Genomic DNA, 26,313 nt, shown 5'->3' on the forward strand with positions numbered 1-26,313 from the left:
ATTGACAAACTCCTTCACAATCCTAAAAAGTTCCCGGCTCGTATTGTCGGCTTTGTCAATTCTCTGCTCGAGATAGTTCTTTTTAGCTGCAGCAATCTGTTTATGGTATGACTTTATAGCATCACGGTATTTCGTTTTCTCCACAAGATCGTACTTGCGCCGCCAACGCCTTTCCAACTTTTTGCAGTCTTGGCGCATTATGCGTAGTGTGGAGGAAAACCAAGGAGCAGAATCGAGATGAGGGGCTGTTGTAGCTGACTTCAGTGGGGCCAGCTCCTCGAATCTTGCCTGCATCCAGTTCTGGAACAGGATTAAGTCAGCTTCCAGAACCCCTGTCAGTTGACACGGGTATTGGCAGAGAGCAGCAGAAAGCATATCTGCTGTCACTAGGTGAAAGGCTCTAGATTGCCGGGACCCTTCCTTCAGTGCTCTTTGGCTAGGCTTAGACTCAAGCACTAAGGCAAAGTTTATAAGATAATGGTCTGACCAAAGGACCGGGAGTGGGGGGGACACCTCAATAGGCACGGAGGAAAAGATCACATCTAATGTGTGGCCTTTCACATGAGTGGGGCTGTGAATAAAAGAGGCTAGCCCTAACAGCGCCGTAATGTCTCGGAGTTTGGCAGCTTCAGCATCAGTTAGAGAATCCATATGCAGATTTAAATCACCCAATAGCAAGCAATGCGCAGAACGCATGCATGGTACTGATAAAGCTGACTGTAGGTCCTCAAAAAAGGACCCGATGGGTCCAGGGGGTCTGTAGAGGAGAATCCCGGTACAGGTCTGAGACGCCGATAGGCAGAGCGTAAAACCTAAGGCTTCACATCCAGCAATATTGTCCACCGTAAAGGAGGAACAATCAAAGGCCTTGTCCACTATCAGAGCCACCCCGCCTCCTCTTCCCTCAGTTCTATCCTTCCTTAAGATGGAGTAATTAGGCGGAATAGCACAGGCAATATCGGGTTCCGAACCCACTCCCAACCAAGTCTCAGTTAAGAATAAGCAAGAGGTCTTGGAGTGCGCAAGAAGATCCCATATGTCCGAGGTATGACGAGGAAGGGACCTAGTATTAAGCAACGCGCAATGACAATGCAAAGGAGGGGTAGATAGAACACGAATGGATGTCAACGTAGGGCGCCAGTTGCACACAGGGCAACCCTTGCCTAGTCGGCGACCGCCGGGGAAAAGAGACAAACAGTCAGAGCGAGGGGGGCGCAGAGCAAACAAGGTAGCAGCGCTATACGAGATCATCCTGGAACAACAGGAAGTCAGCCACTAGGCAGGCAGACGGCAGGGACCCAGTACAAGATGGTGGAGCTAAGAGCCAGAGTCCGGCCTCGTCCGACTCCGAGACGCGGACGAGCGCAGACGGGCAGGACTCTGGCACGACTCAGGCGCAGGGAAGGCGCTCCGCTGCGCGTTACCGCTGCGCGCTACCAGCGAGCACTAAATAGCGTTGTCTCGGCGTCCCAGGTGACCTGGACGCTCAAAGATGGCGCTCGCGCTTCCTCCCAAACCAAGATGGCGCTGAACCCACAACCTCCCGGTAACCCGGACCCACCAAACAGCGGTGGTGATTCCTGAATTACAGTGCAAGGTAGGGGCCAGAACAGATTAAAAGCAGGGAAGAAGGCAAAAATTAAAAGTTACAAAAATCTGAAAAACGGGAATTGTTAAAAATTAACTGGGCAGAATAGCGCGCGACCAGCGCGAACAGCAGCGAGGCACCAGAGAAATTCTCGCCCTCAAGGACACTAAGCAGGCTCACCTTCCGGTCAGCTCGCCCTAAATAGCGTCGTCTCGGCGTCCCAGGTGACCTGGACGCTCAAAGATGGCGCTCGCGCTTCCTCCCAAACCAAGATGGCGCTGAACCCACAACCTCCCGGTAACCCGGACCCGCCAAACAGCGGTGGTGATTCCTGAGTTACAGTGCAAGGTAGGGGCCAGAACAGATTAAAAGCAGGGAAGAAGGCAAAAATTAAAAGTTACAAAAATCCGAAAAACGGGAATTGTTAAAAATTAACTGGGCAGAATAGCGCGCGACCAGCGCGAACAGCAGCGAGGCACCAGAGAAATTCTCGCCCTCAAGGACACTAAGCAGGCTCACCTTCCGGTCAGCTCGCCCTAAATAGCGTCGTCTCGGCGTCCCAGGTGACCTGGACGCTCAAAGATGGCACTCGCGCTTCCTCCCAAACCAAGATGGCGCTGAACCCACAACCTCCCGGTAACCCGGACCCGCCAAACAGCGGTGGTGATTCCTGAATTACAGTGCAAGGTAGGGGCCAGAACAGATTAAAAGCAGGGAAGAAGGCAAAAATTAAAAGTTACAAAAATCCGAAAAACGGGAATTGTTAAAAATTAACTGGGCAGAATAGCGCGCGACCAGCGCGAACAGCAGCGAGGCACCAGAGAAATTCTCGCCCTCAAGGACACTAAGCAGCTCTCTAGATTCCTCTATGTTAAACACTTCAGTTGAGCTGTTTCTGTGACAAAGTTTGCTTGTCAGTTGGGTGGGTCAATAAGAATCTATGGATCCCAAAACTATGAAAGATGCTAAGCATAGAGAGGAAGCGAGAGGATACGGAAAATAGGTTGATGTAAAACATGGGTACTCACAAACAGTGGCCCAGGGGCCACAAAGTACGGTCTGTGGTGTGACCGAGGGCCACTCTGATGCCAACAGGGTGGCGGTAAGGGGTCTGGGTGGGCTAGAGATTGTGTAAGGAGGTCTAAAAGCATGTTAAATAAACGAGCAAGCACTTATTTGCATTTTAATAAGTGCTTGCCTGTTTATTTAACATTTTTCCTAAATATTAGTGCTCAGCAACGGAACAGAAGCTCTTGCTGCTGTTTACCGGGGGGCCGCATGTAAAGGTCAAGAGGGCCACAAGTGGCCCCCTGGCGGTACTTTGAGTATCACTGATGTAAAACAACTTATCGAGAGAGGTAGCAAGTGCTGGGTCTCTAGTGTGCATCAAAGGAAGTGGGTATGGTTAGGAACAAAAGATGGGAGGAGCATGGATCCTGGAAGAGAAATAAAGTATTGTAGAAGTAACGTCTAACACATAGGACCAGTCATCCCAAACGATGCCCCATTTGTGGATTTGAATAGGGTGGTAGGGTTCATAATATGAGGTGATACACATAAGGAAAACTAAGATCCTCATTACTAATGCCATAAAGTCCTGATTCATATTCACACAGGAGTTTTCACCTGATTTGGGATCATAACTGGTGTAGGTTTACCACACCATACAGGTTTATGCCCTCACAATTTTCACAAGGAAAAAGACAAAAAAAATGTGAGGCAAACACTGAACATTACAAATGTTGGTACTTCAGAATGGAGAAAATATTATGTATATGGTGTATACATCGGAATGGTGTGGTAATCAGACACCTCATAAATACTACATCCAGCAGCATGGGTATTTACTGGAAGCACTGTTTCCGCTCAGCATTGTTTGGGACTTGTAATGAGCCTCTAAACAAAACACATTGAGGTCCATATTTACATATATGGCGCAACCCCGACTCAAAATGCATTTTGCCATTTACTAAGCCATGTGAAGTAGATTTGCATGGCTTAGAATACTGCCTTGCTTACTTTGCACCAGGTACATGGAAGGAGCATTGGCATTCCTGTGCATTCACCCATGTATTTTGATGCATATCCAGATTTACATAGACTTGTAAACCTGAGGCTGAGCCAAAATGGTGTGCTTATTCGACAGAGGTGTAACAGGAGAAATCTTATTTTCTCCTTGTTGCTTGCTCTTTCCAAGAGTGCTGCATTTTGTATCACATATAGAAAGAGGAATATGCCTCCAAGGATTGTTTTTGTGCAGAAAGTTAGCCCTTACGGGCCAAAAATAATCCTGCCCATAGCACAGGCGCCTATGGGGCAAGGGTGCCTGAGTTAGACCTAGGCAGCTACAAGTGTGCCAGGGTATACAGGGAACTGAACAGAGCCTTATCGTGGTAAATATGGTGCTGCTAAATTCTCTCTCATTCACACAACACAGTATGTATCTTGCCCAGGGCCGGACTGGCCATAGCGGGCACCTGGCAATCCCCCAGTGCGCCGCACGGGTGGGGGCCGGTTTTGGGCCGACCGTTTTTGTTACAGGGCCGATTTTGCAGCATAGTTGCAAAATCGACCCTGTACCAAAATCGGCCAAAAACCTGCAAAGTGCTCGGTGGCACCTCCAACCCCCCCCGAGTGGGGAGGAGGGGGGGCGCGAGCACTTTGCACTTTGCCAGGGCCAGTTGTGGTTCCCAGTCCGTCCCTGATCTTGCCTTGCTGCATTGTGTAAACTATTAGTAAATATGACCCAGAGTATGCAGAGGATTTAACTAGTTAACCTTGGCCTGTGTCTATTGAAGGAAGATAGAGCATTTTACACCAGGTCTGATCTGGTGCATTTTACAGTACGGTAATTTTACAGTACGGTATATGGTCTTCCCGACTCAATGCAATTTTGCACCGTACATTTCTGGATTACGTAGATTACACAGGTGCATTTTTGCACTTCCATTTGCAAGCCCCTACAAGGAAACGTTATAATCGTCCCAACTATGTGGACTGATTACTTTAGGTGCAAAACCCGACAAACAGTGGAGCACTCTTTGTAATCCTGCCTGACTGAGTGTTTACAGAAGGTCGATTTTCAGGGAAGGACTTCTGACAAACAGGTGCGAAGAACAGATGCTAATAGCCCTACAGGTGGCCCTAGTATCCCATATACCTCTATGTGTAAATGAATATACCACAGCCTTTTCTGACGTTAGTTGCCTCTGTTTGACTAGCTATTACAGTTTGAGCACTGGTTAGTTAGGTCGGACATTTACCACCAAGGAAAACCTGCCTCATTAATACCAAACGAAGTCGTTTTGCCCTGACTGACGCTATCGTTGTACTTCTCCACAGACATCTATTCTTAAAACTGTGCCAGCTATTGCGCGAGCCATTTTGTTTCGTCCTGTGAATGTTTTCTTCTTTGTAAACATAACGTCGGGGAAAAGGCCCTGTAGCAAATGGATTCTCACTCTGAAAACGAGAGCTGGAACGTTAACCGAGGTCATAAGGTTGGGCGCGAGCTGTGAACAGCTGTGTGCTCCCCACAGAAAAGAGTGTTACATTACCAAAAGACATCGGCGTCCAAGATGACATATAAACCAAATATGTTGCACTTTATGAGTGGTTGCTGCCTGTGGAATAATGATTCATAATGCTGCAGGTGCAGGCATGCGTTAAACCGAACATCTTGGAAATGGGAGCCAACATTGTGTTTTTTATGTCTCCCTTTCCTGTATTCCGTGAAACAAGACTTTTCTGCGCCAGTTGTTGTCAGAAACAGCTGTAGAAGTATTTGATACGACCCAAATCGTTAACACAGACAAGCTTGGGTCATGAGCTCAGTTGTCCTCTCTCTGTGTCCCTTCATCATCATGAGAACCAACCAAGGCGTGAGCTTTGTGATTTTTTTTTTGCGAGGGGAGAAAGAATTTCCCTACATTCTGAAAGCAAAGTTCAAGTCCGGGTTGCGATCCCATAGGAAATGATGCAGTTTAACCCCGGCTTGTTCTCCATGGGGAGGGAGGGCATTAGTTTAAATATGCTTGCAAGAGACTCACCCACTTTCTGCTGCAAGCTGATAAGTACACTGGGAGAGGCCCGGGGTAGGGGCGCTGGAAAAGCTGATGGTATCATTCGCACAAACATTAAAACTCTGAATCAAATCTGTTTTTTCACAGAAGGAGGCACAATTTGTCAAAGGACATTGAACAGAGACGGGCGCATTTATCTTACTTTAGTATACTCTGCGGTAGAGGCATCTAAAATTAGTCGTCATTTTTGCTGCAACCAGGCCTGTACCTCTGTTCTACATCTCATTGCACGGGTGTCCTTTTACTTTGTCCATAGGCACCTGATGCTGTACCTTCTCACGTCTAGGAGGGTACAGTGTGCACCAGCCCTAGTACCAGTGAATTATTTGTTGGCCATTCACTATTACATCACTCAATTCCTCACCTCTTGAGTTTCTTAGCCTTGCTCTTACCATCAGTTCAACCCCCTATAGTGCTGTTGCCTTGTGATTCCTTGGTTTGGTTCAAGGGTGAAGGCATGCAGATATCTCTGGGTGCAGACAAATACTCCTTCAGCCTTCCATTGGGTCTCCCCATTCTGGAAAAGGGAAAAAAACTGAATGCTGTAAGCTATAAGTGGTTAAGAGACAAGGCCCGGATTAGCTGAGATATTAGTGGTAGGCATATTTACTTGACAAATTCTTTCGCTATGGCAATGAAGGGGAACCACTAGTATTTTTTAGATCCTGCAGGTATTCAAGGATAATCGAAGAAGTCACTTTGCCCACAGCTTATTGTGGCATGCTTTATCATTGGTGACTTATTCACACTAAGGTAGGTGTATACCACATTGGCAGACTCAACCAACTTTAATTTTTACATTCTGTGTTACAACTTATGGGACATCAACACTGTGGGAAGCATAAGGGCCCTCTCATAACCCATTTGTGTTGTTATCCATTGCATGCCTTATTGACAATAGTGGGCCATACCATGGAATGACAATAATCCCTTTTGAAGTGATATACACCACGTCTGCTGAAATAGCCCATATTTGTATGTTTGTCTGATTGCATGCCATTGTCGGTATCCTGATGCATTCTTATGATCGGGTGACAAAAGGACATGCTGTATTATCGACATTACAACAATGTTGAAATGCTTCTATTCTAATTTCTTTACACCTCCAAGTGTGTGACTACAGAGAATTAACTCAGTTGTGACCAGAAGGCCTTCAACAATACTAAAATTGGGTAAGTTAGAGTGATGTGTCAGTTACATGATATACACATAGTCATGTGTGCAGTTTCTTTGCAGTGTCTTCCATCTCAGAACCCATTGATTCACAATCATAATGCTTTTAATTTGCAGTGTCCACCAGTCTGGGGTGAGTGTGTTAAGTTGAAAAGTTAGAAAACTTTAACAACAATCATATTTTATGTTTATTATTATTTTTACAAAATGCTATTGCAGGTAACACAAAAAAGGAACAACATATAAGATAGCCTCATACTTTATAATTTTGCATGGTATAAATGCGCGACAGACAGGGATTGTAGGATGACCTGATGAAGGCTGTAGACTGCACAAGCTTTTTATTCGGCCGAAACATTTTGGCAAAGCTTCTGGGTGGATGAAAAATTAACCATCAATCATCCAAAACATTCTCTTTTAATCATATCTAGGGTACCTACTGAATGGGTCAATGACACAAAATAGCGGTAAACAATTTTGTTTGTCGATTCGATTCGATAAAGCTTTATTCGAAATGTAAAAACAATTCATAAAAGCATATACAACAATCACAATCATTAAAAAATTCATCGTAAGTACAAGTAATAATTTAAAAATAGAAAGTCAGGTAATAGAATTTAATCTAACTGGTTTCTTAGAATTTAGCACGGGTTTTGATAAAAACATGTAATAATTAAAGGATTAATTCGTTGTGGAAGCAGCTATTATTCGAGAAACATAGAAAGGGTTGATCTGCGTTTGCCCTCCAGTGGTGATACTTTCCTTTAGAATTACGTATTTACATGCGGTAGGCATTCACAATACTACCCTTGCGTCGTGTTCACCCTTAATAGGGGCAAGTTAATAGCGCATTCCATGTTTATATATGTTGTGCGCTGAGGGAAAGCAGTTAGGTGCGGAGGCATAGGGTTTTCTACCCATCACGTATTTAAAATTGTACCCTACCTCTGGTCTTAAGGGGGGTATGTATGGCATTCTGGGATAAAAATCATGTAAGTCCCAGATCGATATTGGGCCATCGTCTTCTTGTGGCTGCCAAGATCGTAGGTACGGGACAATATGTCTAAATCTAAATTTTACCAACACTAAGTCACCAGGAATGTCTTTTGGGAGGGAGCCTAACCAGACCACCCTTTTAACACACATTATTGTTCCATTCAAATCCGGTGGCAAAGGTCTGTTTTTTGATAACCAGGAGGTTACTTTATTTAGTAGGTCATTTTGTCTTTCGGATTTCCCATGTTTGAGTGGTGGTACTCCAGAGAGCACACACACGTATGGAGCGGCCTCAGGTGGAAGGTGTATCGAAGGTGCCTTCTCATCTCTAGTAATAGTATACTGTGGTGATACCAATTTGGGGGCGATCATAGGGGTTATTTTATTGGGGGCTAGTTGGAGAGTTTTAAAATTGTTACATAGTGTAAGTTGCGTTGGCATTATGGGGCAACAGGGGATTGATGACGATTAGTTATTTCGGTGAATTTAGCGGGAATTAAGTCAATCTTAATCAATTCCTCTATTTCCAGCAACTTATTCTCCAAGGTATTTATTTTCTCCAACAGTGGCGATATAAGAGATTTAAGCAATGGTTCAATCAGGGATGTTAGAGCCAATTGAAGAGGGGATGCTAAACTATCTAATTCTTCTGCAACCTCTGGTATCAAGAGGGGGTTAGTGACAGTCAGTGGCAAGCTTAAGTGCAAATCTTGACCCTTTAGATCGTTCTCATTATGTTGCGCCTTGTCACTTTTGCAGGTAACGGGTGAGGTCTGTGTAGGCGCTGAGCTTAGAGTGTTAACTTTAGTATATAATGGGGTGAAATCATGCGCAGATTCATTGTAGAGCGAAGAACTTAGGCTTTTAGCCGTACAGGGGGAAGCACTATCTGATTTAGATCTCCAATCTATTTGGGCATACTTGGTATTACACAGATCATTAAGTTCCTTTAGCAGTGAGTAGTTTTGCGAGATACGTTTCTAAGGGAGATTGTTCACTGGGGGTACTAGCTATCGGCTGACGAAAAAAGTTCACTTCTGAATCAGTGGGTGTGGGCCATGGTATCCTGGTTAAATGATGGTCTTGAGTACCATTAAACGAACCCCTCTGGTTGATAGAATTTTTGGAGGGCCCTTTCTGAGTCATGGTTCCGTTCAGTTGGATAGGGGTAATATGTGTCATCAACACGGGGCAAGAGTTTGATGTTTACAACTACGTGTCCATTAGATGTAAGGAAGCATACGATAGTTCGTCTCACTTTATCTCCTCTGATACGGAATGCAATGGGGGTGGCCCGTCCCGTCCTCCACGGCCCTCTGAGGGCCACAGAGGGCCCGCCCTTTGCCCGGGCATCGCCCGGCTCGACCCGCACGCGACCCGCGCTGCGGGAGCTGCTAGGCGTTATATAGTGACGTCAGCTGTGAGGGCTTCCCTCCCCTCTGTCACAGGTGAAGAGCGCACAGGCTCCTGGTCCATGGAGTCCCGTGCGCTAGGCTGCAATAATTCTCCCAAATTAGCAAACCCCTCCTGGGGTGGCAGATTTCTCCCTCGGCACAGGAGCTTTCTGATAACCCCTCCTTGGGCAGGAAACAGCACCGTGAGCACCCGCTCAGGACAGCGATGCGGGACCCCAATTTTGTTTGTCAAAAATGATGTGTCAAAAATGTATTTTACCACAAAATTATGTTCAAAAACATACAAAAATATAATTTTCTAACATATACACAGGTTAAAGTGGTAAATGTTAAATATTATAATGTATAAAATGAATATAATGTAAAGTAAGTAAATTCCACTCTTCAAAAAACAAACAAAAAAAGATATATATATATATATATATAAATATATATATAATATATATATATATATATATATATATATATATATATATATATATTACCTACTGGCGGTTGACAGTAGGTAATTATGGTTAGGACCCAGTTTCTATAGGAAAAGCGTTTTTTCTTTTCCCAATAACTTTGGCGCCGGTTGATGAATATTCGTGAAATTTTTTTTAAAAAGTGCCCAGCTCCGGTCAGCTTCTGTCTTGAAAGTTTTGGGGTGATTCATCAAGCGGGGGCTGGGAAAAAGGGATGTTCCCAAAATTAGTTTTTCCCATGTTAATTTCCATAGGAAACTTTAGACAAAGCTACAGCCTGAACTGCTGAACGGAATTACACCAAATTTGGCAACAGGTCGCCCTTGCTACAGAAAATGGTGTAATTTCGTTCAATAGTTGCTGAGAAATTAGAAAGAGCCCGGCCACGCACTTCACTCTGATTGGCTGCCAACACTCCAAACCAAGAAGTGTTAGCAGCCATCTTGTGACGAGGAAGAACCGAATCACATAAAAACAGTAAGACAAATATAAAAAACAAGAAAAGGGGTCAGGGTATAAACACCCTGACCCCCTAGGCCTGCTCAGGGGGTCCCACAAGCACCCCCCCCACCCCCCCCCCCATTTTTTGTTTAAATTTTGGGATGGGCAATCCTCATTATTGTAGCAGGGGCCCGCAGGGACCCAGGCAGCCCCGGGGACCACCACCTCCCTGGGGCTATGTTGAATATGTGTGGGGGCATGCAGCCCCCACAGCCCCGGGGACCGCCACCTCCTCAGGGCTTTCTAAAAAAAATAATGTGTGGGGGGTCGCACCACCCCACCACCTCCCCGGGGCGGTCAAAATTAATTGGTGTGGGGGGATTGAGCCCCCCCATACTTCCGCGGGGACCACCATCGCCCCGGGGCTTTAAACATTGGGAGGGACGCCAAACGCCCCCCTCCTGGAGCCCTTTCTGGCCCAGGGGATCGCCACCCCCCAGGGCCAGCTCCTGCAATGTTCCGGGGTGCCCACACTGCTTTTTGCTATGGCAGGGCGGGAGCCGTGTGGCTCCCGCCCTGCCGTAGCAAACGCGGCTTTGCTTCATTGAAGCGAGAGCAGGGAAACCTGCTCTCGCTTCAATGAAGCAAAGCAGAATTGCTTTTCCACAAGGGGAGCTGTATATCAGCAGCTCCCCTTGTGGAAAATCAATGCCGGCTCCCGCAGGAGGTGGGGAGCCGGCTGGACTGTGGGAGCATTGAGGATCCCCCATGGTCCTCAACGCAAAAAGCCGGCCCCCAGGGTAGGGTCCCCAGGGCCAGAAATGGCCCAGGAGGGGGCCACGCACCCCCCTCCATCAATAAAAAAAAAGTAAGGGGCACAGTCCCGGGGGATGGAGTCCCTGAGGCCAATAGAGTCCTCAGGAGGGGGGCCACACAGCCCCCTTCTTAAAAAATATATTTTTTAAATACATATGTGGCAATGCCCTGGGGGATGGGGTCCCCGGGGGCCAAAATTCACCTCGGGAGAGAGCCCCCTTCCTAGTTTTTTTCCAAGAAAAAATATGGGTAAGGCCCTGGGGGATGGGGTCCCAGGGGCCCCAAATATTGTAAAATATTTTTTTTAGGAAGCTGACATTGCGCCGGAGTCCCCGCCCCCCTCCCAGCAGCACTCTGCAAACGCGCCCCCTGGTACGTTGTAAGTTGGGGAATTAATTCCCCTTGAATACTGAGGGCCCCTGGGGGCCAACCAGCCCACCAAGTACCTCCGTAATGCACCAGGGAGCTGTGTTGCAGAGAGGTGGTCCGAGGCCACACCCTCTTTTTACACCACTCTGCAATGCAGCACTGTGGCGCTTACTGGAGGTAAATGGTGGGCTAGTTGGCCCTCAGGGACCCTCAGCACTCAAGGGGACTTAATTCCCAAGTTTCTGCAATGCGCCAGGGGGCACGTTTGTACAGTGGCGCAGGGAGGGGCCGGGCCTGATATTAGCAGTGTGCAAACACACCCTCTTGCGCTTTTTAAATTGGGGAATTGAGTCCCCATGAATCCTGAAGGTCCCTAGGGCCAACTAGCCCACCAGGTACCTCCAGTAAGCGCCACAGAGATCCGCGTTGCAGAGAGGTGGTCCGAGGCCACGTCCCTTTTTACAGCTCTCTGCAACGCAGCTCTGTGGGCCTTACTGAAGGTACCTGGTGGGCTAGTTGACCCCCAGGAACCCTCACAATTCAAGAGGACTTAATTCCCCAACTTGCAACACACCAGGGGGCGCGTTTGCACAGTGGTGCAGGGCGGGGCCTGATATTACAAGTGTGCAAACACATCTACTGGCGCATTGTAAATTGGGGAATTAAGTCCCCTTAAATCCTGAGGGTCCCTGGGGGCCTACTAGCCCACCAGGTACCTCTAGTAAGCGCCTCAGAGCTGTGTTGCAAAGAGGGGATCCGAGGCCACGCCCCTTTTTACACCACTCTGCGAATGTGGCTTCTGATGCACTGCTGGTGGGGCAATGAGGTCCTCTTGTGTCCTAAGGACCTCAGGACACAAGTGGACTTCATCCTCCAAGCAGCAGTGCACCAGAAGCCGCATTTGCAACGTAGTGTAAAAAGGGACGGGGCCTCGGAACCCCTTTCTGAAAGCCAGCTCTGTGGCACTTACTAGAGGTACCTGGTGGGCTACTTGGCCACCAGGGACCTTCAAGATTCAGGAGGACTTAATAGGGATGGTATAGTTATAAATTAGCATGTAAAAAACCTTAGAAATTCACTGAAAAAACCATAGGACTGAGGCACATTACAATTAGAAATTTTCATTTAAAAAACCATTGAAATTCACTGAAAAAACCATTGGTTTCAGGGTCATTATATGTAGAAATTAGCATTTAAAAAAACATTGAAATTCACTGAAAAAAACATAGGTTTCATGCAAGTTACAGTTAGAAATTAGCATTTAAAAAGCCTTACAAATTCGCTGAATAAAACATGTGTTTCAGTGACATTATAGTTAGTTGGACATTTTACTCATACAAAACCATAGAAATTCTGCTGTTATAGTTAGTTCAGCTACCTATAACTTGCACCCCCTCAATGCACTGATGATGATATCACATATTACATCATTCATGACATGGTCAGTGACATCACTGATAACATCACTGATGACATCTCAAATGACATCACTGATGACATCATCCGCATGAAAATCTGATGCACCTCTTCACACCCTAATATAACCTTTGATACACCCACTGTAAAATACAGACTGCCATTTTCGAATCCATCGACACACCAATACCAGTTACTACATACGCATGCACTGATTCCTAGGTATACACACACGTCCACTTATTTCCCCATACAATCACTCATACATGCAGTCACTCATCAATACAACACTATCATATGCACTTATACACCTATACAGACACACACCACCACTCATCAAGAGTTACTTGCACACCTAGTCAGTCATGCAAAGAATCAATCACACTTCCATTTACTGACCTATACAGTTATACACACAACACATCACTTATTCTAACAGAAACAAACGCATACTTTTTCTCTTATACAATCACTGATACAAGTACACACTCATCTATACAGCCACTCTCACAATAAATGACTCTCACGTATAGTTATTCATATACTCCAACTCTCACATACACTGCCTTTTACATTAGTGGTTACTTGGACATGTACAACTGAGACATCCATTCACTCACCAACACACACTGACCCACCCATACAGAGGTTTCCACATGCACTCTTGAACCCATACACCCAGTGAATCAACCACTCACATCTATGCACAGTCACACACCTCACACCCACCCACACAGACACTCAGGCCCCCATACAAATACTCAGGCAACTAATTGATACCCTATATAGACCCTCATGTAGCTACTGACCAACCCATGCATTAGCTTATACAACAACAGACAGACTGATACAGACATTTACACAGTTCAATCATTACCCATGCATTTAGTAAGACACGTGTGATCACTCACTTAAACAGTCAGTCACACACCTACTAAATCCAACATCCAGACACTTATACACCCACTCATTCTTCAATACACCTTGGCATATACATAATACATATTTAAAATGTAAAGAAACACATAGTTACTGGATGATGTCATCAGTGATGACATTTGAATTGCCTTCAGTGATGTTACTGACCATGTGATGAATGATATAATATGTGACATCATCAGCAGCGCATTGCAGGGGCGCGAGTTATAGTTAGCTGAACTAACTATAACGGCGGAATTTCTATGCTTTTATATGAGTGAAACGTCCAACTAACTATAATGTCCCTGAAACCTATGTTTTTTTCAGTGAATATATATATATATATATATATATATATATATATATATATATATATATATATATATATATATATATATATATATTCACTGAAAAAATTATTCTAAAATAGCGAATTTTACCGATTCTGTATTTTAGAATCAGTAAATCCTATGTGGGTAAATATTCGGTAAAAATTACCGAATCGTTAAGATTCGGTAATTACCGAATTGGTATTTACTGATTCGGTAATTGCTATTCATTCCTATGGAATGAATGTCAATTACCGAATCGGTAATTACCGATTCGGTAAAATTGGAAAAAAGTCAAGGGTGGCAGGGTGTCACTTTGACACCCTGCTGCACCCCTGATTAGTGCTTGTGTGCACATGTGACACACATACATGCCCTAAGGACATGTATGTCTGTCACATGGCACAGGTGTAAATGCACATATTCGCATTTACATAGAAATTCGTTATTTACCACCAACTAATAGTTGGTGGTAAATAACAAATCCTTAAAGCCCAGAAGCACTGTTTACAGTGCTTCCTACATCTCATTTACCGATTTGGTAAATGATGATTCGGTAAATACATAATCGGTAAATACCGATTTGTTATTTACAGAATCGGTAAAAAAGCCTCCAACATAGGAAAAGGCTATTACCGGTCGGTAATGGCCGAATTCAGCCGTTACCGACCGGTAAAAGCCTACCTACATCTAGCCCTAACATTAAAAAAACCTTAGGAATTCACTGAAAAAAACATAGGTTTGAGGCATGTTATAGTTAATTTGAACATTTCACTCGTACAAAACCATAGAAATTCCCCTGTTATATTTAGTTAAGCTAACTATGACTTGCGCCCCCGTAATGCACTGCTGATGACGTTACATATTACATCACTCATGACATGGTCAGTGACATTACTCATGACATCACTGATGACATCTCAATGGACATCACTGATGACATCATCCAGTGACTGTGTGTTTCTGTAAAGTATAGATATGCTTTATATATATAAATGCCAAGGTGTATTGAAGAATGAGTGGGTGTATGAGTGTCTGAATGGATGATTTAGTAGGTGTGTGACTGACTGTATAAGTGAGTGATTATATGTGTCTTACTGAATGCATGGGTTAGTGACTAAACTGTGTGAATGTCTGTATCAGTTTGTTAGTTGGCGTGTAAGTGGCTGCATGGGTTGGTGACTAGCTACATGAATGTCTAAATGAGCTATTGGTTGGTTGTCTGAGTATCTGTATTGATGCCTGAGTGTCTGTGTGGGCGGATGGCGGGATGTGACTCTGTACATAGATGTGTGAGTGGGTGATTCACTGGATGCATGGGTTCAAGAGTGCGACTGTGAGGGGCTATATGGGTGGTTGAGTGTGTGTATAGCTGTGTTGGTGAGTGAATGAATGTCTCGGTAGTACATGTGTGAGTAACTACATATGTGAAAGGCAGTATATGTGAGTGTTGGAGTATAGAAATGATTAAATGTGAGAGTGAGAGATTGTGAGAGTAGCTGTATGGATGAGTGTGTGCATGTGTCAGTGATTGTATATGAATGTAAGTATGTGTTAGTATCTGTATAAATAAGTGAGGTGGTGTGTGTATAACTGTGTAGGTGAGTGATTGGGAGTATGATTGATACTTCGCATTACTGACTAGCTGTGTGAGTAACTATATGGGTGAGTCGTGGTGTGTGAGTGTCTGTATGGGTGTATGAGTACATACAATAGTGGCTTTATTGACTGCATTTGTGAGGAACAGTATAGGTGAGTGAGTGGATGTGTGTGCAGACATAGGAATCAGCGAGTGAGTATGTAGTAACTGGTATTGGTGTGTCTATTGTTTCAAGAATGGCAGTCTAAATTTTAGATTGGGTGTATCAAAGGTTATATTAGGGTGTGAGGAGGTGCATCAGATTATCATGTGGATGATGTCGTCAGTGATGTCAACAGTGATGTCACTTGATATGTCATCAGTGATGTCATGAGTGATGTCACTGACCATGCCATGAGTGAAGTAATATGTGATGTCATCAGCAGTGCATTGCAGGGGCGCGAGTTATAGTTAGCTTAACTAACTATAACAGAGGAACTTCTATGGTTTTGTACAAGTGAAATGTCCAACTAACTATAACATGCCTCAAACCTATGTTTTTTTCAGTGAATTTCTAAGTTTTTTTTAAATGCTAATTTCTAACTATAACGTGCCTGAAACCTATGGTTTTTTCAGTGAATTTCAAAGGTTTTTTAAATGCTAATTTTTATCTATAACGTGCCTGAACCCTATGTTTTGTTCAGTGAATTTCAATTTTTTTTTTTATGGTAACTTCTAATTATAATGTTCATTTAACCTATAGTTTTTTCCGACACCCAAGAAGGACACAACACCCACTGCCACAACCCTCAGGACGCCCCCGTACCACCCCTCTCCCTACTACCATGAAGGCAGTGCAGAACAGTACAGCAAACCCTACTAAAACGGCATGGTCCCTCAACCGTATAATAGCTCAATGTTAGAAATGTGGGAATAATTTTTTCAATAAATTTGATTTTTTTTTAGAATACTAATTTCTAACTTTAGTGTTCCTGAGACCTATTTTTGTTGTGAATTTCAAAGGTTATTTAAATACTAATTTCTAATTATAAAGTTCAAAAAACCTATGTTTTTCTCAGTAGTTTTGAAACAAAATGTTATATTTTGTAACTTTAATATCCTAGAAAATAGTTTTTGTAATATTTTTATTTATTATTTAAATTATATAATGTCTTCTTGTTTTTAAAATATTAAACAACTACATACAGTATGAAAGGCAGCCCAGCCCAGACCAACACATGTCATAGACCTACTGATCATGCAGCTCCAACCCCCAAGAACGCCACAACACCCATCACGACCCCCAGGAACCCCCTCCCTCTACCACTGAGGCAGCGCAGAACAAGCCAGCAAACTTTCCAAAAATGGCATGGTCCCTCAGCCACACAATAGCTGAATATTGGGACAGTTGTGAACCAACTATATATAAAGGAAGCAATTCACCCTTGAATAACAATGCACACAATGCAAAGTGTAGCGGTGATGTTCTGGACACATCTCAGTATGCACAACACATACCTCTCCATGTGCACAAATACTACCGGTGCTTGTAGTGTTGTGGACAGTGGACCCAACCATGTTATGTCAAACAATAGGGAAGATCTCAGTCATATAGCTGTGTCGTCCCCCCTGTAAGCATAAGCATAACCAGAGTGGGCTGGTCCGACGTACGTCACTTCAGCGTAAGAGTGTGAATAAATAGGCCGGAGCTCTAGACGTGGTTCACTTGTGGGAAAGCCAAAGTGTCTGCCAGGGTGGTACCCCTCACCCTGCCATGAGGCCGCCGTCGTGACCGCCAGCCTCCTCAGCCGATTGCTGGCTTCCGCCACACAAGCTCCCAGGGGCACAGCACCACGGACTTATGTCTGTACAAACTACTGCCTTCGATATACACTGCCGACAGCAAGGCTCACAAATCAGATCGAGCCGCGATTGCAGATGACGCAGTCCAGTATGCAACAGACATTGCTCAAGTCAACAACACGTGGCTCTGGGCCCTTCCTCACTGCTGCCTCCGGCCTACACTGCAGTGAGTAGGGCTCACAATTCAGAGCAACTCCCGATTGCAAATGACGCAGTCCAGTAGGCAACAGACATTGTTACCAGTACGGCCTGCCCGAATGACGCATCATCGGCACAGTACATCCCACATGTACAACTGTGCCCTGAGTCCTGAATGGCAGTGACCCCAAGTCTGTGACCCCTTCGATCAGTGAGGCATATTTCCAAATGCAAGGCCAGCGACACATGGTGCCACTGACCCTATACAACACAAGGCGCGACACGTGGTGCCAGTAACACTGTACAACACAAGGTGCAACATGTGCTGCCACTAACCCTGTTCAACACAAGCCAACCCCACATGTGGAACTGTATCCTGAACACCGAATGGCAGTGACCTCAAGTCCATGGCAGCGACCACAGCACCAGACTCCCTTCGATCAGTGAGGCATATTTCCATATGCAAGGCCGGCTACACATGGTGCCACTAACCCTGTACAACACAAGGCGCGACACGTGGTGCCACTAACCCTGTTCAAATCAAGCCAATCCCACATGTGGAACTGTGTCCTGAGTCCTGAATGGCAGTGACCCCAACTTCGTGGCAGCGACCACAGCACCAGACGCCCTTCGATTAGTGAGGCATATTTACATATGGAAGTCATCGATGTGCAAAGCATTGCAGACGGAAATATAAGTCAAAGGATACATTTTACACAAAATGTCGATTTACCTTTCCACGTCCAGTACTTTCCAAAGGAAGAGTGAAAAGTTTTATGTCAGCAGTGAGGCATACCATCACTCGAAAATCATCCAAAAATACTTATAATTTAAAAAGAACAGAAGAATCCAATACATTAATGATTACAATCCGGTGATTTTGAAGATGTGGAATGCAAATATGGAAATACTATATGTTGCAGATAACTCAATTGCTGTTGCTCGCTATGTCACGTCATATATTACCAACTCTGAGAAGACAGAATTGAAAGAAATGTGGTAGGACATTTCGCAGGAGAGGACACTTAGCAAAAAATTATACTGCTTCAGCTTGAAGATGCTTTCACTTCGAGAAATTGGATCCTACGAATGTTAGGATTGATTGACATCTGCAAGTTTATATTCAATGTCAAGAGGGATCATCTGGATAAGTCTTGGTCTTCCTGCAGCACAAAATCGAGTTTTCAAATCTGTACAAGAAATTGAATACTTGGCACTTAATGACCCGGAAAGTACAGATATTCTGAAAACAAATATGTTGCATACGTACTATTCAATTAGAAGTCCATAAGTGGAAAACATATGTCTATATGAAATACTGCAACATTATAGTTTTAAAAACATGTCACAGAAAATATAAATGAAGGAAAATACGCTGTAATTGGATCTGAAGGATGTTTGGTAAAGCATGACAAAGGAAATCTGATTAATCACAGGAAATTAAGTTGGGATACTCCATATAAAAGAGAGTTTTTCTGTTTAGGTCTTCTGCAACTCTTCAAACCTTGGCAGACTGAAATGGAATACTTGGACATTGTGACTTCTATGAGGATTCTTTCAATGCATGTAAAGATAGCATTAAATGTACAATTTTTCCACATTATCTCCAAATGTTGAACGAAGAGATTAATCAGGAAATAACTATTGCAGCAGAAAGAGCTAGAGATAGTTCTCAAGATAGTCAAAGATCACATGACACACAATCTTATCTTACTTTTTATTTAACAGGCTGTGAATCACAAATCAACATTCACCCCCCAACACCACCAGAGCTGAACGTGTGAAAAATCTGCGATGATGCCTGGACATCCTGACAATTAATATCCAACCTGAATTGTGAGTTCAGCTGGACCGCGTGTACGCAACGGCTCAGAAGTTTGCTTCAGCATGTGGTGGACCCTCTTACACACATGCCGGTGGCGGAAGGTGAGCAGAGAGACTTCTTTCCACAGCAGCAGCCAGTCACCTCTGGGCGGTGAAAGTGGATAGTGTGCATCAGTCTGTGCGCACAAGAGCGCACAGACACCTCCAAGCAGTGGGAATAAATGGGGTGCACCACCCTTATTGCACATTACCAAAAATAGAATTACACGTGTGCAGTTGTAGGTACTCTGCAATTATTAATTATATATTATCTTTCAGATGACTAAACTTGAGGGCTGCACTATCTCCCGGCACGTGGTTGGAGACACACCGGTGGCACAAAGGTGAGCTGCAAAGATTTTTTCCAGTCTCAACACTCCCTCTCCATCTCTTCCTTTTTCTCTCTCACACTTCCTCTTTTTCTCTGTCTCATTCTTTCTTTCTTTCTCTCCTCCTCGCTCTCACTCTTTATCTCTCTGTCTTTCACTCTCTCACACTGTTTCTCTCTTTATCTCTCTTCCTGTCTCTCACACTGTTTCTCTTGTTGTCTTCCTCTCTGTCTCACTCCTTCGCTCTTTGGATGGCTTCCTCTCTCTCACTCTTTCTCTCTCACTCTCTCTCTCTTTCTTCCTCTCTCTCTTCCTCTCTCTCACTCTTTCCCTCTCTCTTCCTCTCTTCCTCCCTCTCACTCTTTCTCTGTCTTCCTCTCTCTCACACTGTTTCTCTTTCTCTCTTCCTTGTATCTTACCCTTTCTCATTCTCACGCTTTCTCTCTTTATCTTTCAGATCACTAAACTTGAGGTATGCACTATCTCCCGGCACGTGGTTGGTGACACAGCGGAGGCACAAAGGTGAGCTGCAAAGATTTTTGCAGTCTCAACACTCCCTCTCCATCTGTTCCTTTCTCTCTCACACATTCTTTTTTTCTCTCTCATTCTTTCTTTCTCTCCTCCTCTCTCTCGCTCTTTATCTCTTTCTCTTCCTCTCTCTTATACTGTTTCTCTCTTTATCTCTCTATCCTGTCTCTCACACTGTTTCTCTCGTTTTCTTCCTCTCTGTCTCACTCTTCCTCTCTCACTCTCTCTCTCTCTCTCTCTCTCTCTCTCTCTCTCTCTTCCTCTCTCACCATTTCTCTCTCTCTTCCTCTCTCTCACACGGATTCTCTCTTTCTCTCTTCCTCGTATCTCATTCTTTCTCTCTGTCTCTCTTTCTCTATCTTCCTCTCTCTCACAGTGTTTCTCTCTTCCTTGTAGCTCACTCTTCCTTCTTCTCTTTCACTCTTTCTCTCTCTGCGTTCTTCTCTCGCACACTGTTTCTCTTCCTCTCTTCCTTGTATCTTACTCTTTCTCTCGCTATCTTCCTCTCTCTCACTCTTTCTCTTTTCTTCTCCCTCTCTTGCTCACTCTTTCCCTCTCTCTCTTTCTAACTCCTTTCCTGGACGCATGAGGCATCATCTTATCTTTCGTTTTGTCTTGCAGGCTGTGATTCACAAATGGACCAGCGATGACATGCCACGGCTGTACATAGTTTTATTTGTTGTTGTTTTGTTTAAATAAAATGTTTTATATGTAAATCTATACATGAATAAGATTCTTGTTTGTCCAACCACAGAGGGACACTTCCGGGTCCAAGAAAGTTGTTGGGGGTATGCTGGTGATGTGAGAAGAGGGTGTGTTACCTGCCAATGTGGGGAGATGCAACGTGAAAGGGGTATCTCTCAGAGAAAGAACTCCGGTATGTTTTCAGAAATGCCTCAGACAGAAACCAGCAGACGGACTGAATCACAAAATGGCTTTTCAATGCTCATATAGTGTGACTTATGAACAGTTCGACCCAGGCTCTCAGAGGGACAGCTGCGGCCCGTGGGCTCGACTCGCAGATGGAGAACTACAAGCCGTCTACTCCTAAAGGAACAGCAGCGTGGTAGCTCGCAGAGGTAGAGGCACAGCAGCGTAGTAGCTCGCAAAGGTACAGGGCTGCGAGCCAACGCACAGGCTTCTAAAGGCATACCTGTGAAGTGGTGGTGTTGGGGAGAGTGAGCATGAAGGGGGTATCTTGCAGAGAGAGACCTGCGGTATATTTCCGGTCTTGACTTCATAGATACAACTGCAGCCCCGAGAAGTCCCAACGGAACAGCTGCAAGCCCACCACTAGTTGCCAGTCACTGTTTTCCACCTAAGCTGAATGTTCCTTGATGGGGCTAGAAATCAGAGCCCACAGACTTGCATATGCTCCAGTGGTGGAGCGTCTCCTTGGCCGGCACACCGTCAACATTTGCTTCCATACACTTGCCAAAGATCGAAGACGCACTCTTCATTCAGACAAGTTTTAATTGGTGGTTAAAGCAATTCAGGTGAAAACAATTACTTGACTTTCATGCCCTACCCATTTCGGACTTAAACAGTCCTTGTTCACAGGACCTGGTTGGCAGTTCGTAAGGAGTGAAAAACAAAACAGGTGTTTGGAGGGTCTAGGGGGATATTTTTAATGACCTGACTGCTCGTTCCCCTATATCAAGATACAAAACACACAAAAGAGCAGAACAGGTCGAGAGGTGGTGTGTAACTATCACAGATACTAGTATGATAATAGAGGTGAATGCGTGAAACAAGTTGTTGCTGGACACCAACTGTTGATGACAGAAGGCTCAAGTGATTCCCATCAGACCACCCTCATGGTGGAGTTTGCATCACGTGGGAATTGCTGGTCATACCATCCCTTAGTCCGACCATAAAGTGCTGGTGCGAGAAAGGATGTCAGAAGTATTGTGTACATCCTAGAATGGTGTGAATACACAAGTGCAGTGCTCAAAATAGTGAATTAAACTCAACTACCCAGACCTCAAACAACGTTTGGACAGAAGTCTAAGTGCCAAAGATTAAAAACCACTCCAGGTAGTCAGACTACCCACAGGCGCTGTGCAGTACGGTCGACATGTTTCAGCCTAAGGGTTATTTGACCCGGCTTTCTTCAGGACCTATGATAGAAAGAGCTACCGCAACTACATATGATGTTTTTTAAGTGATAAGTGACACGAAAGTGCTACTGAAAAGTTACATCTGTACCAAAAAACATAGATACTTAAGTGTCCACTGAAGGGAGAGATATGTGTCTTCTTCCCAGCTTTGTGTGGGTGATGACCTCACCTCACCCGGCGACCGCTCGGAAGTGGAGGCCTCCACTTCCGCTCGTTTTCTAACTGAGAGCACCGACGGATAGAGCGGGGCCTCATACTCCCGAGCGGTCGCCGGGTGAGGTGAGGTCATCACCCACACAAAGCTGGGAAGAAGACACATATCTCTCCCTTCAGTGGACACTTAAGTATCTATGTTTTTTGGTACAGATGTAACTTTTCAGTAGCACTTTCGTGTCACTTATCACTTAAAAAACATCATATGTAGTTGCGGTAGCTCTTTCTATCATAGGTCCTGAAGAAAGCCGGGTCAAATAACCCTTAGGCTGAAACATGTCGACCCTACTGCACAGCGCCTGTGGGTAGTCTGACTACCTGGCGTGGTTTTTAATCTTTGACACTTAGACTTCTGTCCAAACGTTGTTTGAGGTCTGGGTAGTTGATTTTAATTCACTATTTTGAGCACTGCACTTGTGTATTCACACCATTCTAGGATGTACACAATACTTCTGACATCCTTTCTCGCACCGGCACTTTATGGTCGGACTAAGGGATGGTATGACCAGCAATTCCCATGTGATGCAAACTCCACCATGAGGGTGGTCTGATGGGAATCACTTGACCCTTCTGTCATCAACAGTTGGTGTCCAGCAACAACTTGTTTCACGCATTCACCTCTATTATCATACTAGTATCTGTGATAGTTACACACCACCTCTCGACCTGTTCTGTTAGTTCGTAAGGAGTACCACCAGGGCTTTAAGTGGGATGAAAAACTGGGGGGTCTCTCAAAGGGGCGTGGCCAGTTTAATTAGGGGCGTGGCTTTAAAACACTTACGCTAAAAATCTGTGTTTAGCATAGTGTGCTGCCCGACTTGTATTTTGCTGTTTCTGGCATTGCATCCAGATATGTGATACAACAAGTAAAATCATACCTATAGCAAGTCAGGACTATTGGCGTTGACAATAGGTGTTAGTTGCATAAGATAAACAAGCTGCAGCTATGGCTTGTTACATATAATATTGAAAAAGCTTCCAATTATAGCCCTGGTGACCCTACCACAATGTTGCTCCTCTTGCGTTTCAGAAAGAGAAGGGAAATCCAGAAAGAAAATGACTCTTTAAATCATTTCCCTTCCCCCACAACACTCACCTGGCATGACGTCATGCCGTAACTTCTCCGCTAGTTAGATGTGAGGGCAGCACACATCGATGTACCTGCAGTCTCGAAGCGGGTCTCTAATGGGCTGTTTAGCGCCCTGGCACTTTTTCCGGACTGCAAACTGCTGTCACTGCAGTCTGGAAAAAAAGGGTCTGCCAGTGCCAGGGCTCAAAACAGAGCCCGATAGAGACCCGTTTCGAAGCCCCCTTTAAAAAACTGCCAGTGCTCAGACCCCTTGAGACCCGGCCCACTTAAAGCACTGAGTACCACATTTCTGATCCAATTTGCACTATGTTGTTATTACTCTTATTCACCTCCTTAGTATGTTATCAATGAAATGCATTCTGGGACCAGTAGTTGTAGCACAGTTCATATCACCATTAATACCTAAAATAGGTTATAACTATTGCCAGCCAAAAAATATACCCAAACTTGCCAGTTAGTATTTTCCACCTAGGCTGAATGCTCCGTGATGGGTTAGATATCAGAGCCCCACAGACCCACATATGCTCCTAAGGTGGTGCTTCTGCTCGGCCGGCATGCCATAACATTTTCTTCCACACCCTTGCCAGAGCACTGCTGCTTGGGGGAAGAAGTCCACTTAAGTCCTGAGGCACTCAGCATGCAAGGAGACATGATCCCCCCAAGAACAGTGCACCTGGAAGTGCGTCTGCAGAGCGGTGCAAAAAGGGGGCTTGGCCTCCAACGACCTCTCAGCAATCCCGCTGTGTGGAGCTTACTGGATGTGACAGGAGGTCTTGTTGGCCCCTAAAGACCGTCGTTAGCCAAGGGGTCTTCATTCCCCAACCAGCAGCATGCCAGGAGGTGCGTTTGCAGAGTAGTGGAGAAAGGGGGCCGGGACTCAGGCGATTTTCAGGAGATTTTTCCCCATTTTTTGGTATTTTATAGGAAGGGGGGGGCCATATGGCCCCCTTCCCTGGGCCATTTTGGGCCCCCATCCCCTGGGGCCAGCCTATACCATTTTTTATTTAAAAACATAATACTAAGGATATGAGGCCTTTTCTTTTCTTTTGTATAAAAGGAAGGGGGCAATTTTCCTCCTAGGGACCCCATCCCCTCGGAACAGGCCTATACTCTGGGTGCCCTGGACTCACCCAGGGCACCCACTCTTAATTGTTGGGGGCCACAGGGGGAGCTTTAAGGCCCCTGCGGTCTGTGCTGGCTCCCCGCATCCTGTAAAAGCTGGCATTGCTTTTGAACATAGGTAGCTGCGATCATGCAGCTCCCTCTGTCTAAAAGCAATTCTTCTCCACTTTCAGCAAGCGAGAGCATTTTAAATGTTCTTGTTTTCTGAAACTGGAGCAGTTTGCTATGGCTTGGCGGGAGTGGTGCTCCCGCAAGCCATAGCAAACAGCAATGTCCCGAGGATAAAAAAGATTTTTGGGCCCTGGGGGGTCCCTGTGGGACCCCCCAAGGAGATCTGGGTGTTTCTACCCTGCCACCTTTTCTTCTTTTTTAAATGTTTTTTCTGGGACAGATCCTCTGTGTAGGCAGATATACAACTAGAAATTTCTTTGAAATACTTTGCAACTACTGCAAGGATTTACACCATTCTGGACCAACAGCTACCTTTCTGCCAAATTTGGTCTAATTCTGTTCAGCAGTTAGGGCTGTAGCTGTGTCAAAGGATTGATCTGGAAATTAACATGAAGAAAAAGTTTTTTCAGACCCCCCTTAACTCGGTCCCCACTTGACAGATCACCCCAAGATTTTCACGACAGCAGCTGAAGTGAGCGTTGAACTAGTTTTGAAAATGTTGTGAAGATTCATCCAACGACGCCAGAGTTATTGGCAAATGAAAAAACGCTTTTATTATGGAAACTATAACTAGTGAAAACAACAAAGGTTAAAGTAAAGTTATGATTAGGTGAAATGCTCAGTAACAACTTAATGTTTTAAACTCTAAAAGAACACAGAAATTCACGTTTAAGGTTATAGTTATCTCAAGTAGCTCCAATTCGTGCCCAGGGTAATGATATGCCCACTCCCACATAACCACTCGCATATCCATTCACAGACCCATACCAGTACTCACACAATCACTCACTACTCCATAGAGGCTCTCACACACCTATTCACTCACTCATACAGCCACTCACAACCATTCATTCACTCATACAAGTACTTGTACAAGTCACTTACCCATACAGCCACTCACATAGCCACACACTCACCCATACAGCTACTCACATACCCACTTATTTACCTATACAGTCACTCACACACCACTCATTCGCCCATACAGGCACTAACAAAGTCACTCACACACCCACACAATCACTTACATACCCATTCACACATCCAAACAAGCACTAACACTTCCGCTCACTCACCCATGCAGCCATTCACACAGACACCTACTCTCCGATACAGCCACTCACACCAACTCACTTAACCAAACACACACTCAAACACCTACTCACGTACCATACAGTCACTTACACACAGAGTCACATAATCATACAGCCATTCAGACACCCAATCACTTACCCATACAGTAAGCCTTGGCAGAGTTCACGTAGCAGCGCTACCCGAAACTCAGCGAAG

At 44.8% G+C, this 26,313-nt stretch overlaps 1 pseudogene; it reads left to right on the forward strand.

Moving 5' to 3' along the window:
• Nucleotides 1-1,036: 1,036 nt before the first annotated feature.
• LOC147698187 (mortality factor 4-like protein 1 pseudogene) overlaps nt 1,037-26,313 on the forward strand; it is a 74,331-nt pseudogene continuing 49,054 nt past the window's right edge.

This window comes from Lissotriton vulgaris, chromosome 8 (genome assembly GCF_964263255.1).
Source record: "Lissotriton vulgaris chromosome 8, aLisVul1.2, whole genome shotgun sequence".
Lineage (NCBI taxonomy): Eukaryota > Metazoa > Chordata > Amphibia > Caudata > Salamandridae > Lissotriton > Lissotriton vulgaris.